This window comes from Varroa destructor, unplaced genomic scaffold, assembly GCF_002443255.2.
Source record: "Varroa destructor unplaced genomic scaffold, Vdes_3.0 BEIS01000005.1, whole genome shotgun sequence".
NCBI lineage: Eukaryota > Metazoa > Arthropoda > Arachnida > Mesostigmata > Varroidae > Varroa > Varroa destructor.
The window spans coordinates 8781708-8797024 of record NW_019211458.1 but is presented as its reverse complement, the minus strand read 5'-3'; the positions used below and the strand labels follow the sequence as shown (position 1 = coordinate 8797024).

The following is a 15317-nucleotide window of genomic DNA, read 5'->3' as shown; positions in this document are numbered from 1 at the left end:
TATCCTGGCAATCCATAAACTTCTAAAAGTATATCAAACGTTCGTGTCTGCAAGCCCACAAATCATGCCTGAATCGTTGTCAAAGACTTTCTTTCATTCATTTTTTTTTTGTTCTTTCAGTACATCGTAACCACATAGGGCTTAAATTAGTTACTTAATCAAACTTCTCCAATTATGTTTATTTAATTATATAACTCAACTCCTATTGCCTGTATTTAATGCCTATCCTTAATCGAGCCTAAACACAAATAGGCACATCTCTCTACTAGAATTCTATCACAGCCTTTTGGTGTCGGGTCTTCTTACCAAGGACAATTTACATACAGCCGAGAAAGAACAATGATATGGCTAGCCAAAAGTGATATACCACGGCAATGGTGGTTAGATCATCGCCGCGACCGCCGCTGTCACCGTCGTCATAGAAAGTATAGACAAGAGGGTTTCCCCCCTATTCAGATACTGTGTATCATCTACCTGTTTTCTATCATATTCTGATTTCTTCGTTTTTTTTCGTTTATTGTTCCCCTTCTTTTGACGCAAAATATCATTAGTCATTTTGGCACGCAATTATTCAAAATGACCTGTTCGTCGCTGCGTGCGCCGCCGCCGCCGCCGCCGCCGCCGCTTCAAGATTGCGCCGACTGTTCACCGTTGTTTTGAGCAGGCTGCGGACAGAACAACGCCCTTCTGCGGGGTCAATCTCATTTTTGCTGGTTGTTTTCTGCGTTACTATGAAGTACGTCTATTAGGCGGGGCGAAGTACCACACAGGATGGCGTATGGACTTTGTATTCTATATGGAGAAAGCGTTTTTGCCACAGAATCTCATAGTGTAAGCTCTAGATTGAGCATAGCATGGAGACCTGCAGCGCTACCAATTCGACCAGTGCAGCTGCACTGTAAAGATACACCGCTAACCTTCCCTTTCTCTAGCGCGAAACCTCTATGGTCCCTTCTGCGGTGCGGCCGTCTTTCGCGTTTCGTGTGAAGATCACCGCTGGATCAGCCGAGCAGACGGACAGAAGAATGATGGCAAGGAATGTTGTTAGCTTGTTGGAGCACACGGAAAACCGACATCGTCTTCTTTTTGAATCATCTTCTGCGGCGTGTTATCCGCGGACGTCTGCATGTTGTTACTGTCACAGATGCAACTACTGTTGCCGCCGCTAGATTTTTTGCGATTATCGGTGCCCGGCATCTTGTTTTAGCGTTACGTTCCCTTCTTCTGTTCCACTTCGAAGCTGTTCGTTAAACATTTAAACGCCGCTTCCTCGGGCCCACCAACCCCAGAGATATAATGACCGATTGGTTCAGCTATCGCACGCCTGATGTGAACGCGTCTGGCGCTTGCTTGCCAGTTCAGAGCAACTCAGTTCCAACATTTGACAATCTCGGTTCGAATAACTCTCTCCAAACAGAGTCCGACTAAACATTGGATCATCTCTAGCTGCCGTATGGCGTAGTTTAGCAGATTAAGCTATGGCTCGGAGCAAATGTTCGGACAGAATGTTTCTACCGATCAACATATCTCTAGGTTGACCCACGCTGTACTGTTCAAAACAAGGCGATCATTAGCATTATTGCGTGGATCTGTTGGAGGATTCGCAAGTGTTACAAGTAAAACATACTGGCAAAGGATACGGCCAAATTTTGCTCAGATCAGAGGAATCAGATTATAGAATAAGTCGTTTCGAAAAAAAAAGGAACACTCACGTATACAGACTGAGACATGTTTGGCGGGACCAAACAGATAAAATTTCTTGTCGAATGTTACTAGAAATATGCAGTAAACTTCTAAAAAAACGTGTTGATGTACGTGACTGATAATCTCTCTTTGAAAGTGTCTTATTAATGACTCGAAATGGGGAGATCGCTAATTTGCCTGTCCTGTGCGTGCGTGCATACATGCCTGCGTGCATACATGCCTGCCTGCCTGCCAGCCTGCCTGCCGGTAAATACCGTGAACAGCCCAGACCCAGTGGAACCTTTCGAAGTGGCTATGACAAGAAAAAACATCCATTACCGTTTGCAGGTGGGCGCAAATTGCTTACCCCGTTTGACCCTGAAACAAACGCGGCACGAAATGATTGCGGTTCTTGTGTGCACTGCGTTGTTCCGCTAATGATGACAGTACTCCTGATATTGAACACGTAAAATGTCATTTTATTGCAATTTGTAAATTTATTATGTATTGCAATTTTATCTAGATCTGCAATTATGCGGTACAGAAGCGATTGTGAAGGGATCCTATATATAAATGTCATGTTACGTAATTGCTACTTATGTTCTACGCTATCTACAACGTTGTTAAACAGAATCGAACTTTTTGATCGAGGCAAGCCCTATAAACACTTTAGAATCAGTAAAAGTAGGAACCAGGAAAACATTTCTTGCCTCAAACATTTACAAGCGATAGTGGAGCTTTGCGGCGCTTTTTTTTTTTTTCGTTATTATCATCTACTTTGTCGACAGGACGTCACCTATGGCAGAAGCCACTGAACAGCGGTAGCGGCAGTCAGCAATTCGGCTTGAATATCTCGCGTTCGTTTTTGTTTTCTATAGCGGACGCATTAGCTTATTACATTAATGCAGATGACGTTCATTAAAAGCATGGAGGTCGTAAAGAATTTTCTTTTCGTCCCCCTCGCCTTTTTCATTCGTCGGCGGCCATTTTTCAGCTCAGCAAACCTTCGTGTCGCTGTCCATGTGTGAGGCTGACTCAACATTTGGTGTTAGCGTCGCCTAGAGTAGCGGCTATGCCGCTGAAATAATTTGGATAAGTTTTAGGTGACGAAGATACGGCCGGCACTTTTTGATTCCAGAAAATAGTCGCCAAACCGTTACCTCGGTTTGCGCCGTTACTTTTGTTAACCATTTACGAAAGCCATTGGTTTTCATAATTACTTATGAGCCACAGTGGAAGAAAGCAAGAGCACTAGATAACAAGTTATGCTCTGGAAAAGCAACTTTCCCAGACAGGGAATAGTTAGAAGGTTGTACACATTCGATTTATAGTAGGTAGTCAGTTTATAGGCCCGCATTCCAAACTGAATGGGTCTTTTAAGAGACGCGCATTTTACATTGGAAAAGATCTGTCAAATACGAACTTTGCCACTTACTTAATACGCGTGCCTTAAATTCTCATCGCAGCCACGCATAGTCAAACGAGACGTTTTGCGAGATCACAGTTTGGTGATCTCGTTTAAAAGTTTGCTTTTTTTGGGTTTTTATGTAGGCTTAGACGATTTCCACCTGTTGAATATTACCTCACCACTCTCTGTTTCGAGTAGGACAACACGTTCAAATACAGCAGTGGCTGACAGTATTAGTAACAAATTCAGTATAATAATTATAAGACTCTCATAGCCTTGATTAGGTTGTACCTACGTTTATAAATGAATCTGTCCTATAATATTTTAGGATGCGTGCGCGTCGTTAGGATACCATTCAGCCGATTCAGCAGCAAATGAGACACCTCTTTGGTAGCAAGCAACGTGAAGAGACGCCCAAGCTAAATTTCCTACCTTATCTATAAAATCATACAGAAACCCAGCAATCGCACTATGCTTTACCTTGCTCTGTCCTAGTGGATAGGCTCACAAGGACTGATTGCTCTGAATCATGATCTAAATTTGTCAAAGCAGTATTTAACATAGCACAACTGCGCGCTTCCCGACGAGGGGACCTCTAAGGTCATAGGCGCGGGGCCATCATGGAAGCTGTATAAAAATGCTACATGTGGATACTAATGACTTGACGTATATTATCCAATCTACCAATAGATTAACACGTTTAGCAGTTGCCTCGACGTGGCCCAGTAAAGATTTTCCTCTCTACTTACATGTGAAGAAAGCCTTGATAGGACTGATTTACTAGACAAGTAACTGCATTTTGCAAAATGTCGGATAAGTTTAAGCTTATGGCTAACACAGTGCACCATCAATACGCCTTTACAATGTCGAATGTAAAGAAATGTATGTGTACAATAAGACTGATAGGTTTCAGGTACTCTTATTGAAACCATTTGCTGACACTAAACGGATAGTGCCTTGCACAAGGCTCGCAGAGCGATATTTTGAGATAATTTTAAAGGTCGAAATTTATTTATTCGTTATCGGTATGAAGTCATATAATAAATATTCGATAATACATTTTCGTTTTTAAACTTCATATCTGAAACCGAGTTCTCGATTGAATTCGTAAAAATCCTTTCCCGGCATATACCTTTTCATCGAATTCTTTTTTCCTTCAATTCCTTGGCCGAACTACTGAATGCTGTGGTGAGAGTGCGCTGAAGTATCCTACACAGCAGACTTCAATTGTATGTGAATTGTTACCGGCGCTGGCGGAGGTTCCATTTTTCAGCTCAAGCTGATGACAACTACATATCTTCCTAGTGCTTCCTTCTGCCTTGCCAACCCCGTTTCGCCAACTTTCGAGGTGGTCCATTGTCCTCGTTCACCGTTATCGCCTGCACTGCTAGTACAGACAACACTCTGAGCGACTCTTGCCACAGACACACGCAGGCAGCTGCTCGCGCGCTCGCCTCAACTAAAAGGGCTGCGTCTGCGTATGGGAACACCCCTTAGTTCCCTTTGCGTTTTCCACGTGCGTCTGCAGTTGGCTGGAGGATTTCATTAGCGAAATGAATGAATACTGCGTCGACCAGTATCACAATGATTACACCTTTAACAAATATTATTTAACAAACGCCCACCTACCCAATTAGCGAATCGGCCGCCCAGCATCTAACAAATCAGTCAGCTGCCTATAGGACAGCCACAGTAATCATGGACGAGTTGCTGGTCAAACGACTACCTACCGGCACGATCGGCCATCAGGACGAGGTATGCTGCCTACGTTCAGTGGAACGCGCTCTCTTCTTAAACCCTATCGCATTAGCTGATCCGACAATTAAATGCAGAACCGCTCATCCAGTTTCTTACCAACCCGTTCTACTACACCGCTTCAGCTTCTGCAGTGGCAGATCGCTGTAACTATTATAGGTTTCTCTTGGCCGTCTGCCCTTGCAGTTTAATGGCCAGCTCTTCAACTTCTATAGCCTGCGTGCGTGTGGGCAACCACAAAGCTCTATCGTAGTTTCGATGGCGGCATCTGATTTGTCTCAATGTATTTCTGTGTCCTCATCTGTGGTCGTCTGCCTATTCTCGCCAATCTTGTTGTCACGGTCTTCGTTTTACTGCCGCCGCAAAGCTGCTACGAATATGACTCCTAAGTACGTCTTCTTACTTTGCACTATTTGTCAAAGAGTAAAGGGCGTACAACGCCACCATAACCATCGCAGAATTAGAACGACTCTGTCTGCTCACTGTCGACCGGACGACGAAACCATCGTTACTTGCTTTCACTTATTTTGTCACGAGGTTCCTCCCCACTCCCCATTCATGCCCATGACCTAGCATTATTATGAATATTTAAACAGAGGCTTAATCCTTGCGACGGCCGAGGGCAGCCAAACATCGACCGACCGACCCACCCATTCACTCACCCACCCACCCCCGACAGGGGCAAACTGTGTGCGAGACGGGGAAACACCTAATGAGGGCAGCAAGGCGGGACCATTGCTGCCGTCGTTTCCACAACCATCATGGTCGAGCATCGCTGCCATCACCACCAATGCGCCTACTGCTACTACTGAAGGAGACCAGCCGCAAGCGGTGTAGGAGCGCACAGAGTGAAGGAGGGCAGCGGATAGCCAGGCACACAAAGAGACGCCTATGCTGCGCTATTACGACAGCAGCGGGTGTCGATGGGGGTGTGGTGAGTCGTCGAACGGGTTAATAGCGCTGGTGTGGGTCGTATATTCCATATATTACGGGCAAATACAATGACGCAAACGGTTGGAGGTTATGTTGCCCTGTACGAAGCTTGCAGCTTGAAACTGCGTGGTTATAGGAAAATAAAGAAAAGGCAAAAATGCGAAAAAGTAGGGTAGGCTGGCTGACAGGGTTAATGGGTTCGATGTTTACACTTCTTGCTTGAAATGTCAACGCCGCTGGTAAAAATTTGGCAGGAAAAGATACAAAGCGAGGAGGAATTGTGCAGGCTCCTCGATAGTAAACTAAAATGCTTGTACGGACCTGCTAGTCGTGATAGGGTACCATTTACGTAAAATAGTCTATTAAGGATAAAATCCAACCTGTAAGACATCTGGTTAATTCTTGGTTACCGAAGCGCGCGAACGTCCGACACGTAAATCAAAAAAGCGCAAGCTTTAATGAAAACATAGCCGATACAAAGGGTCCGTTCTGTTAAGCAAAATACCGACAGATACAACGTAACGTTTGTAATATTGTAATGCTCTGTGTATAAGACAAGAACCCTGGGGTCATACGAGCAGCAAAAAGCACCAACATGAACGATTTGCGATATAATATTCTCTCCAGAACTTCGCGTGTGGACGCGTCTCATAGAATGAAATACTTAACTTGTGAGTGGAACTCGCCCGATTCATGATTTCAGCGAAAACTTGGCTCGAAATAAGTGGAAGCGCCTGTTCAGGGTATTCAGAGACACTTGATTAGTAGGAAAAAAACAAAAAAAAAAAAGGAAAAAACTCTGGTAAACAACAAAATAGCAACAATAAGTAAATTCAATTTTATAACAAAGTTACCATCCGTTAATCTTGGAAACTTCGTTCCTGTCGAGCATGTTACCCCGGTCTTTGAATGCGCTACTCCGAGCCGAAAAAAAAAAAAATTAACAGAACCGAACAAGAAGTGAGTAAGCCCGTACGATCTAATTACACGACGACGATCACGGCGGCGACGACGACGACGACGACGATGGTAATCAGCAACCGGCAACGACCACAACTCGAAGTTGCACTGTTCCGTCAAGAAGCGGCCGTGGCACAAGTTAACACACTGTACAGGTCGTTTCTATTTTAGATATGGATCATACGCAGACACCACCTGCTGTGCCTATCTGCTGTTATTGTTATACAACAACAATAGCTGGACGATGCGATACCACAGCCAGCCATGCTACAACTACGGGAACGGTCAGAGACTTTACAAACGGTAACAACAGCAAAACAACAGAACTGCCGTTGATTTCAATATGTTCCTGTTGTTGGATGTGCGCGTTTGTACAATTTGGCCGCATCGCGTCACCGATATGATCCCACGTAGCTACATCACCGGGATCAGCAACCGAATCATTATCGTCATCGTCAACAACAACAGCATCTCGGGCATATCTATGGCCGCTGCTGCTACTATTACCACTTGAGGCAAAACAAAGCTTTCTCTTATCAGCGCTGCGCTGTCTGCAATATCAGAGCACTCAGAAACACTCACCCCCTGAACGCGGCTGCAACAAAACCGCTTAACCCAGAAACAGAAAAGAGGAGCAGCGGACAGGGCGTCGTCATACTTGGGATATCCGTATAGTTTCTTCCACCCGGTGGCATTCGTAGCGGCAGCATCGGTACGTCGCGCCACTTCGGGCTTATCAGTTCAACACAACGATACCGAAGCCACGACCGAGGGAGTTGAGCTTTACGGCAACGTCAACTACGGCGAAACGGACCGGTGAGAGAGAAGTCCATTCGGCCCTGCTATATTAGAAGACTGTAATTTTTCGCTGTCGAAACTTTCGGCTCAGCTGTTGTAATTGCGTTTGCGTTGTAGTACGGTGCGTTTTACTGCAGCAGCACCACCACGTTTGCGTTCGTTCACGATTTAGCTGATAGCAGCTCCGCGGTGAACACGCCGGCCGGCCGGCCGGCCGGCCGGGATCCTGTCGCTACTCCTGTTTCTGTTACCAGGAAGCTGGACGACTAACAAAGAAGATACCTGCTATCGCACTCCGAGTGCCTATTGTAATGGTGAAAAGAGAAAGGCTGAACACTTACAGCATCACCAGTAGCGACAACAACAGCATAAACGGAATAATACACACTTCGATAAGGTAACCGAAGCGCAGATAGCCGTAGTGGTGGTGGTGGCGCTTACGGACATGTTACGAAGGAGAAGTGTTGTCCGGCCGTTGTTATGCTGTGTTAAAAATAAGCTCATTGTACATGTTCGTAATTCTTCCTATGCATGTCGTCTTACTAACTAATCTCCATTTATAAAATGAGTTTGGACGCATTACTGAGGTGGCATCAGAAGCGTACCGCTCGTATCGTTGCTACCAGCGGCCGGTAGTAGCTATAGATGCGAATAAGCGAACTGCGGGAACATGGCGTTGGGTGCGCGTGCCAAATTGCCACCTCAGATAGCTGTTCGCCTTCTAATTTCAGTAGTTGTATATGACGTAATACTCGTTACCGATATCTCAGTAACGTAGTCCAAATAACAAATTGCAAACATGAACGATCCTATATAAATTTTGGTTTTGAAGCTACGGTTACGTGCCGCTTCGTGACGTGCATAACCACCAAGAAAATTGTAGGCTTACGTGTTAATTACGCCACTACCCATAAATTTGTTGTTCATACAAGCTGGGCTCTGCTTATTTCAGTGCCCACTCAGTTATAACTGGAAACCTTAATTACGCTCCGATTACGACGTATGCTTTGGCCGGGATGATATAAATCTCTATCGGTGTACGCGAGAGGGTGTACAATTCAAAAACAGAGCCAAGAATCTAGAGGATCTATCACGGTGTCTTGTCTGCTCTTCACTCGCCACCAAAGATGTAATACAACTTCCCAGGCACCCTTTTGAAGCACACGCTAAATCAAGTATGTAAGTCATTTTGCAAGCTATTCAAAAGTCAAACAACTGCTAAAAATGAATCAAAGCTGTTATAATTTAACAGTATTTTTTTATGTAGGCGTAGGTGAAGAAGGCTATATGTAAGCTGCGGCAGCAGCGTGGTTGTAAAAAGGTACTCCCTGCACACACGTTTTAAGAACAAGCATCAAAAGCCGCCATAAAATTCATTCATTCTCATCTTTTTCCCTGATAAGGAACGTAGACACCGAAATTGCGGGGAAATAATTTTAGCGCTTACCTAGCAACCATGAATTTTTCCTACTCAATTTCAAAGGGATAATCTTCGAGCAAGCGCTTGATAGATAATTATGCAAAAAAAAGAACAATATAGTAACGATTCGAGGCTTACGACGAAAGACAGCCACGAAGAACGGAGAGATTACGGGTGGTGGCCACTCGTGACTAGCAGTTTTTCTGTCTAACGTTGTCGCTGTGTTGTATCGTTCGCCATGCTCGGTGCCTATTCCGACCCAGGCTATGACTGCGATGGTGAGGACGAGCACCGTCAAACCTGTGATTCTCTATGTGAACTCACGGAGAGTGAGTTCGGTTAAGGGCGAATTGTCATATCGTCTCGGTGCTAGGCCGCTGTTGAGAAAACTTGCCTCCATGAGTTCGTCGAAAATGGGAATCTAGACTTTTCCGTTTGCTTTCATCCTGCCCGACACACACTTACGCGTATCGCTGGCCTCACTTCCAAGATGTTTTCGTTCCTCAGTTGTCTTCTCCAGCGTCCATTGGCCGCCGCCAACAAGCCTAGCTAATGCTGTTCGAGGGCTAAGAGGCCACGACGCGTACATGCCAAATGTAAATTTGGGCCTGCAGTGCGCAGGATCAAGCTGAATGCTTTGGGGAAAGGACAGCAGCAGTTTTCCAGCGGCGACATCTACTGTTGTCTCAACAATAAGAACCAGCCGCGTCGGTCGGGTCTGTCCTCCTCGGGTATTGAGGCAGTGGGATCCCACAGAGCGTTCCCCAACACTAACTTCAACAATGGCCCACAGTACGACGCACGTATCTGTATGATTCGAAATGGATGCTGCTGTGAGACGATTGAATTTTTGATTAACATATATATCCCTAGCAAACCTTCGCTGGACGACGCTTTGATTGCAGATATCGAGTAAAACTCGGCGGAGAGCGGGCTCAAATAGATGGGGGCAGCCACCGATAACTTCTACCAAAAGGCGGGCGGATTGGCTGGCAACGGAAAGCACAAACGAGTCCTACAATCGGACTCCAGCAACTCGCTGGTGCTGAGCACGGTATGTAACCGGTGAACGCGCATGAAAACATAAGTAGTAGGTGCTTTTCAAAGTTTTCCGCGCTGAGTTTTTGTCGGTGGAAATTGGCATTGTTTCGCTTATCAAATAGTACAGCATTGAAAGAATTAAGCATATCCCGTTAACGTCCGTTCAATCAATATTCTGTTAGCTATATTCCTTTTTGAATACAAGGCGGGTTTTTTTCTGGGCCTTTAATCTGCGCCGCTTAAATAGAACCCAACCTGATGGAGGTAGTATACGATTTGAGTCAACGCACAGATCTGCGCAAGCGGTGGAGCCTGCCGACTGCAAGAGCCCCTATGAAAGGAGCATCTTCCCTGAGCGAACGCACCGCTTGCGGCGCTTGTGTTCCTTCCATTGACAAGGCAGCCCGAACTCAAAAGCAATGGAATACGTAATATTTTCACGACATTTTGTTGATAGAAACCCCATGTTGTGAGGATATAATCTCAATACTGTGATCTGTTCACTAATATCGAAGTACAGATATCGAGTTTGGGTCGACTGGCGTAGTTGTACCCACTAGCAATGGGCTGTACAAGAATAATTCGATAAAAGGCGTTGAAAAATGCAGAGTATGGCAAACATTGGATACAACAAACCAAAAAAGGAAACTGTTTTATAACATTACAAACACGTGTTAGCTGAGGTAATTTTAATGGCGTGATACACCTAACGAATGTGCTTCTGTTTAGTCACGAACTGTTTACATCTTTAAGCACATTGCACACGTAAATATGTTATATGACAAGCAGCGTGTCTGTATATGGCATCTTCGAATAGTAGGACAGGCTTTAGTATAAAAAAAAAATGTAAATTTTAGGGGGGTTTTTATAGATGATTTAGTAATTTATGATGTGTAGGCGATGTGTAATATTCTTTATATAAAGTCAAGCCGAATTACTCGCTATGTAGCTATCAAAAGGTAGAACGGATTCGGATATTATTTACAGATCTCGAAGCCTTCTCCGGTCCGAAGTCGCTGGCCTGCTATGTTGCACGTGTTACGCATACCTATACATATGCAAAATCTATAAAACCAACAAAAATTGTTTGCTTTTTTCTTCAGCTCAGCTTGGATGCATTTTAGGACAAGTTTATCATCAAGTCAGACAGCTAGCGCGTATGTAGTGCCTCTGGTCAAACGTTCCAAGTATCCAAGGAGGAAATTTATTCGAACTTACTTGTCCTGTCTTCTAAAATCCACCTGATTGTCACTGTATGCCATTATTTTCCTTCATTAGTGGCAGGAGGTGTTTCTTACGAATGTTACTATCTGCCAATATTGCTCGTATAGTATGACTGAACTCGATCGTCTCCTTACCAGCTGAACTCAAAAATCTCATGAGCCACGTGTCGGCCAAAATATGATAAATCGCAGAGCATTATTGCTTTATGGTGCCTTCGATAACACAGGGTTTAGCTTTTCGAAATTCTTGTGACACGGAGAAATCTCAACTCAGCGGGGCGTTTCATTCCACTAACGACAAGGATACACTTCTAATAACTCAACATTTGCGTTACACGTTAACCTCGATCTTCTCCCGGCAATCATTTCTCATATACAGACGGAAATACACAAAAACTACATTTTATTTTCTCTGCATTTACGGATGTATCAAGAAAAACGTATATTCAATGAGGGCCGGCTGATACATCGGTGACAGTGAGAGTGATTAGATGCCATACGAACCGCTGATACTGGTTTCGCTCACAAGATCAATGTACACAAGGGCAATAGAACTATATAAAGGGAAAAAATCTCAGTGTCAAAAGTAGATAATTGATAATAATATCTGCATTAATAGATGCAATAGTTCATTTAGTAGCCCTGTTTTAGGCGCCTTTGACATTATGTGCTTGGCCCACTCCTATAATAGTAGGTTACTCCTTTCCATTTCTCCATCGAATATTGCCCCTATATGAATTTTCTAGAATACATGTCTCATATGCCATGCATGAATGAACATACGTCCGTAGAGATGGCAGCCTGCAGTAAATTTCGAGCCATCACGGAACTTTAGTTCTGTGCTCTACATACGACTATATACAGGCGGATATCGGAGGACTCAGACCTTGTGTGGGCAATTACAAGTTGTTTCAAGGCTTCGCGGAATGATAGGGATCACCAAGGGAACGATCCTTCTCAGGGACACGATTGCGGGCTCATATTTACTTTATGGCAAATGTTGAAATCTAAAAAAAAGAAAAAAGACTTCCCGAAAACAGATAATTGCGAAATTCTGAGGAATACTTCCTCGACTAATATGTGCACAACGATGAGAGAAAGGTCTGTCCAATAATGCCCACCAAAGTCAGTTGATCATAGAGGTCTAATACTAATCGTTGTTTTTAGCTCGTTAGCGTCAGAGCAAAATCGCTTAAAAGCTCTACTTTACAAACAGAAATCTTCAAGCACCTCGCAATGCTAAAATCTGCTCATTTATTAAATACTACTCAAATGGACAAAAGTAGATAATGGGAGCATTTGGCCAGCCAAAATCATAGTTAGTTAAGCGTTCAAAGAAGCTCTCGTTACGAAAAGCAATACTTTTTTTTTCAAGAAACTGGGGTAACACGATAAAATTATAAGCCAGGTCAATTTTTTTTTTAGCTAGGCTGGCTGTCGATACGAAAGCCTAAAATGGCAACCGTTAACGATAACAAACGCGTTATATCAACTATAGTAGTTCAAGGGTATCGCTTATTTCTGAAGTTACTCTGTTGATCAGACCTACTGAATAGGGTTCTAACTAACTGATTCAGCACATTTCAATGTTGCTGTAAGTGTGAGCCTATTTGAAGGCAAAGGCTAGGAATCGCTCGATTAATCTAGGTGGGGTTCGGTTGCCTTACAAGTGCTCAATCTAACAAGTTTTAGTTTTTATCAAGACAAATCAACAATCTTGTCCAAAAAACTCCCCTTAGCTTTTCTGGACTCGAATTCGTGAGAACGTCTCACAGGGAAGAAGTTTTTAGCCGATAAAAACACTAGTGCCTTTAAAGGCATATATCCTCTCTTGCCGATATAAAGCTTGTGTTATGGTCAACAATCGCTATTTTATGTATTTGTTGCGATACTAAAAAATTAACAGTATCTTGAATTATGGCGAAAAATATACTGTTGTTTTCATCATCGCATCCTCTTCTCAGATAATCTAGTCTAGTCTCTTCTCGATTTAGTCAGTCCTAGTGATTCACATGACCCTGTTCTATATGCCATTTCAGTTAAGAGGACTGCTAAAAGATTGACCATAAGACAAACTAGACCTGGGGCCGCTGTGGTTATTGCCTGAGATGCTACTATATATATATATATATATATATATATATGCACGATAACAACATACGGCAAAGTTTTCCAAGCAAAAGCATCTTCAGCTTTGTACACAGAACAAAATTGTAGCATTTTTACTGGTAAAAACCTACATATGTTTTACGGGAAGCAAATGCATCCCAAACGCGTCACAGGTGTGTACCAATTTAGGGTTGAAGGCGTCATTCGACCATTGTACTTTACAGACGCTTCCGGAACTACGTGACTAGTCAATGGGCTTATTATACGAAATAAGAACATTGTCGCACGAGATAATAAACTAATCGAAGAATTTTTCGTCCGCGCCAGAGTCGTTTACTCAGATCATGCAATGTAAATAAAAACTCCTTTCTCTGGGGCTTTTCGAGGTCAGAAGGTTATGTCAACATGGCATGACCAGGCGAGCTTTGAAAGGATGATATCGAGCGACAATTAAGCTAAATCATCATTGGAAGCTCAGTTTGAAAATTAGGATGTTCTAACAAAATAGGGTATTTACTTATGAAACACGCATTACACGCGCGCACGTGTCCGCTATGTGTTTATCTGCCCATCGAAAAGTTGTAAGCTTATTAGTAGTTCGTTACCATTATTCATTACCATCCAATACCTCCGTATCTGCAACGAATCTATGCCATACAGTTTACGTTAACGGGATTGCCGATGATGGGGTCAAAATACACTGAGTCAAAGCACGTAATACTCCATTTATTGAGTGAGCGATCAAAAAGTAAGGCTTCTGATGCCAGATTTCGAAGTTGAATTTTTGCCTTTCTGTTTTAGGACTTTACATGCGTTAACACGCCGCCATATGAGGCAAACATTTAATACAAGATGTATTCAATGTTTGCCTCATATGATTGCTACATTTCCGGATTATTATGGAATACCATTTTTACGGAAATTCAAATACTGGTCTATAGGAACAGTCTTTTCCGCCTGCGAACTCAGAAGAAAGGCACAGGAGAAACAATTGAGTTTTTTTTTTTTTTTAAGAAATACATATCAACCAACGGCATCTAACGGGAAATTCATACGGCGTCAAGAACGGGACAATTTCTGTCGTTAAAAACATTACTTAAAAGAAATAGTAGTAGTTTTTTTAGTTCGAGAATAACACTGGCTGTACAGTTCTGATACTTGCAGTGATTAGGTTCTAACTTTTACCGCACGCGGCCATCCAATCACCTAAAAATAATAGGGGGTCTTGACCAAACACTCATTATGTCACACGGATACACATAGATATATTTCGGAAAATCAAATAAATGGCAAGAATTATCACGTATGGATCAAAGACCTTCCTTCAGCGACCAGCATTGTATCTTAGTAAAACAGATAAGCTTCGGTTTTTATGTCGCACGTTGTTGCTAAAGTTTCAAACTTGAAAAAACTATATCCTCGTAACTTTCTCTCTTATGATAATAGCTGCCTGCACGCTGCATGCAATGTCTTCGACTGTACACAAAGCTTAAATATTTGTTGCAGTGGTCGCCTTTAAGGTCTAATTTATATGCGTTTTCCACTACAGTCCCATAAAATTACCTATTTAGGTTTTGGAGCCACCTCTAGCAAATTCTGTATCACAGACTCTTGTAGGTTAGTTCTCTATAATTCATAATTGTTATCATCTTCCTGTTAGATGTCGACGTTGTAATATACATAGTTCAACTAGATTCAGGAATAACGTCATGGCCAAAATTTGTTCTTATTGTCTTATCGCACAGCTTTGTACGTACCGTTTAACAAACAGTTAACTCTATTGCAGAGTGGTACCGAAATTCACAAGCGCCAATATCCACAAAAAGTAGTAAAAAAAAAACCACAAAAAAATAACGATAAAATAATGTTGCCATAAAGTCGATTTTGTTATATCATTGTCACCATCTTGTTTATAAACGCAGACGTTAATGTGGCAAAAGTTGAAAAATAACAACTGAAAATAACCCTGGTGGCTATACGTAAGCTA

At 43.0% G+C, this 15317-nt stretch overlaps 1 protein-coding gene across 5 annotated transcripts in view; it reads right to left on the bottom strand.

Moving 5' to 3' along the window:
• The window catches only part of LOC111251442 (uncharacterized), a 62360-nt gene that overhangs the window by 38366 nt on the left and 8677 nt on the right, over window positions 1-15317 (bottom strand). The gene's annotated exons all lie outside the window — the stretch shown is intronic.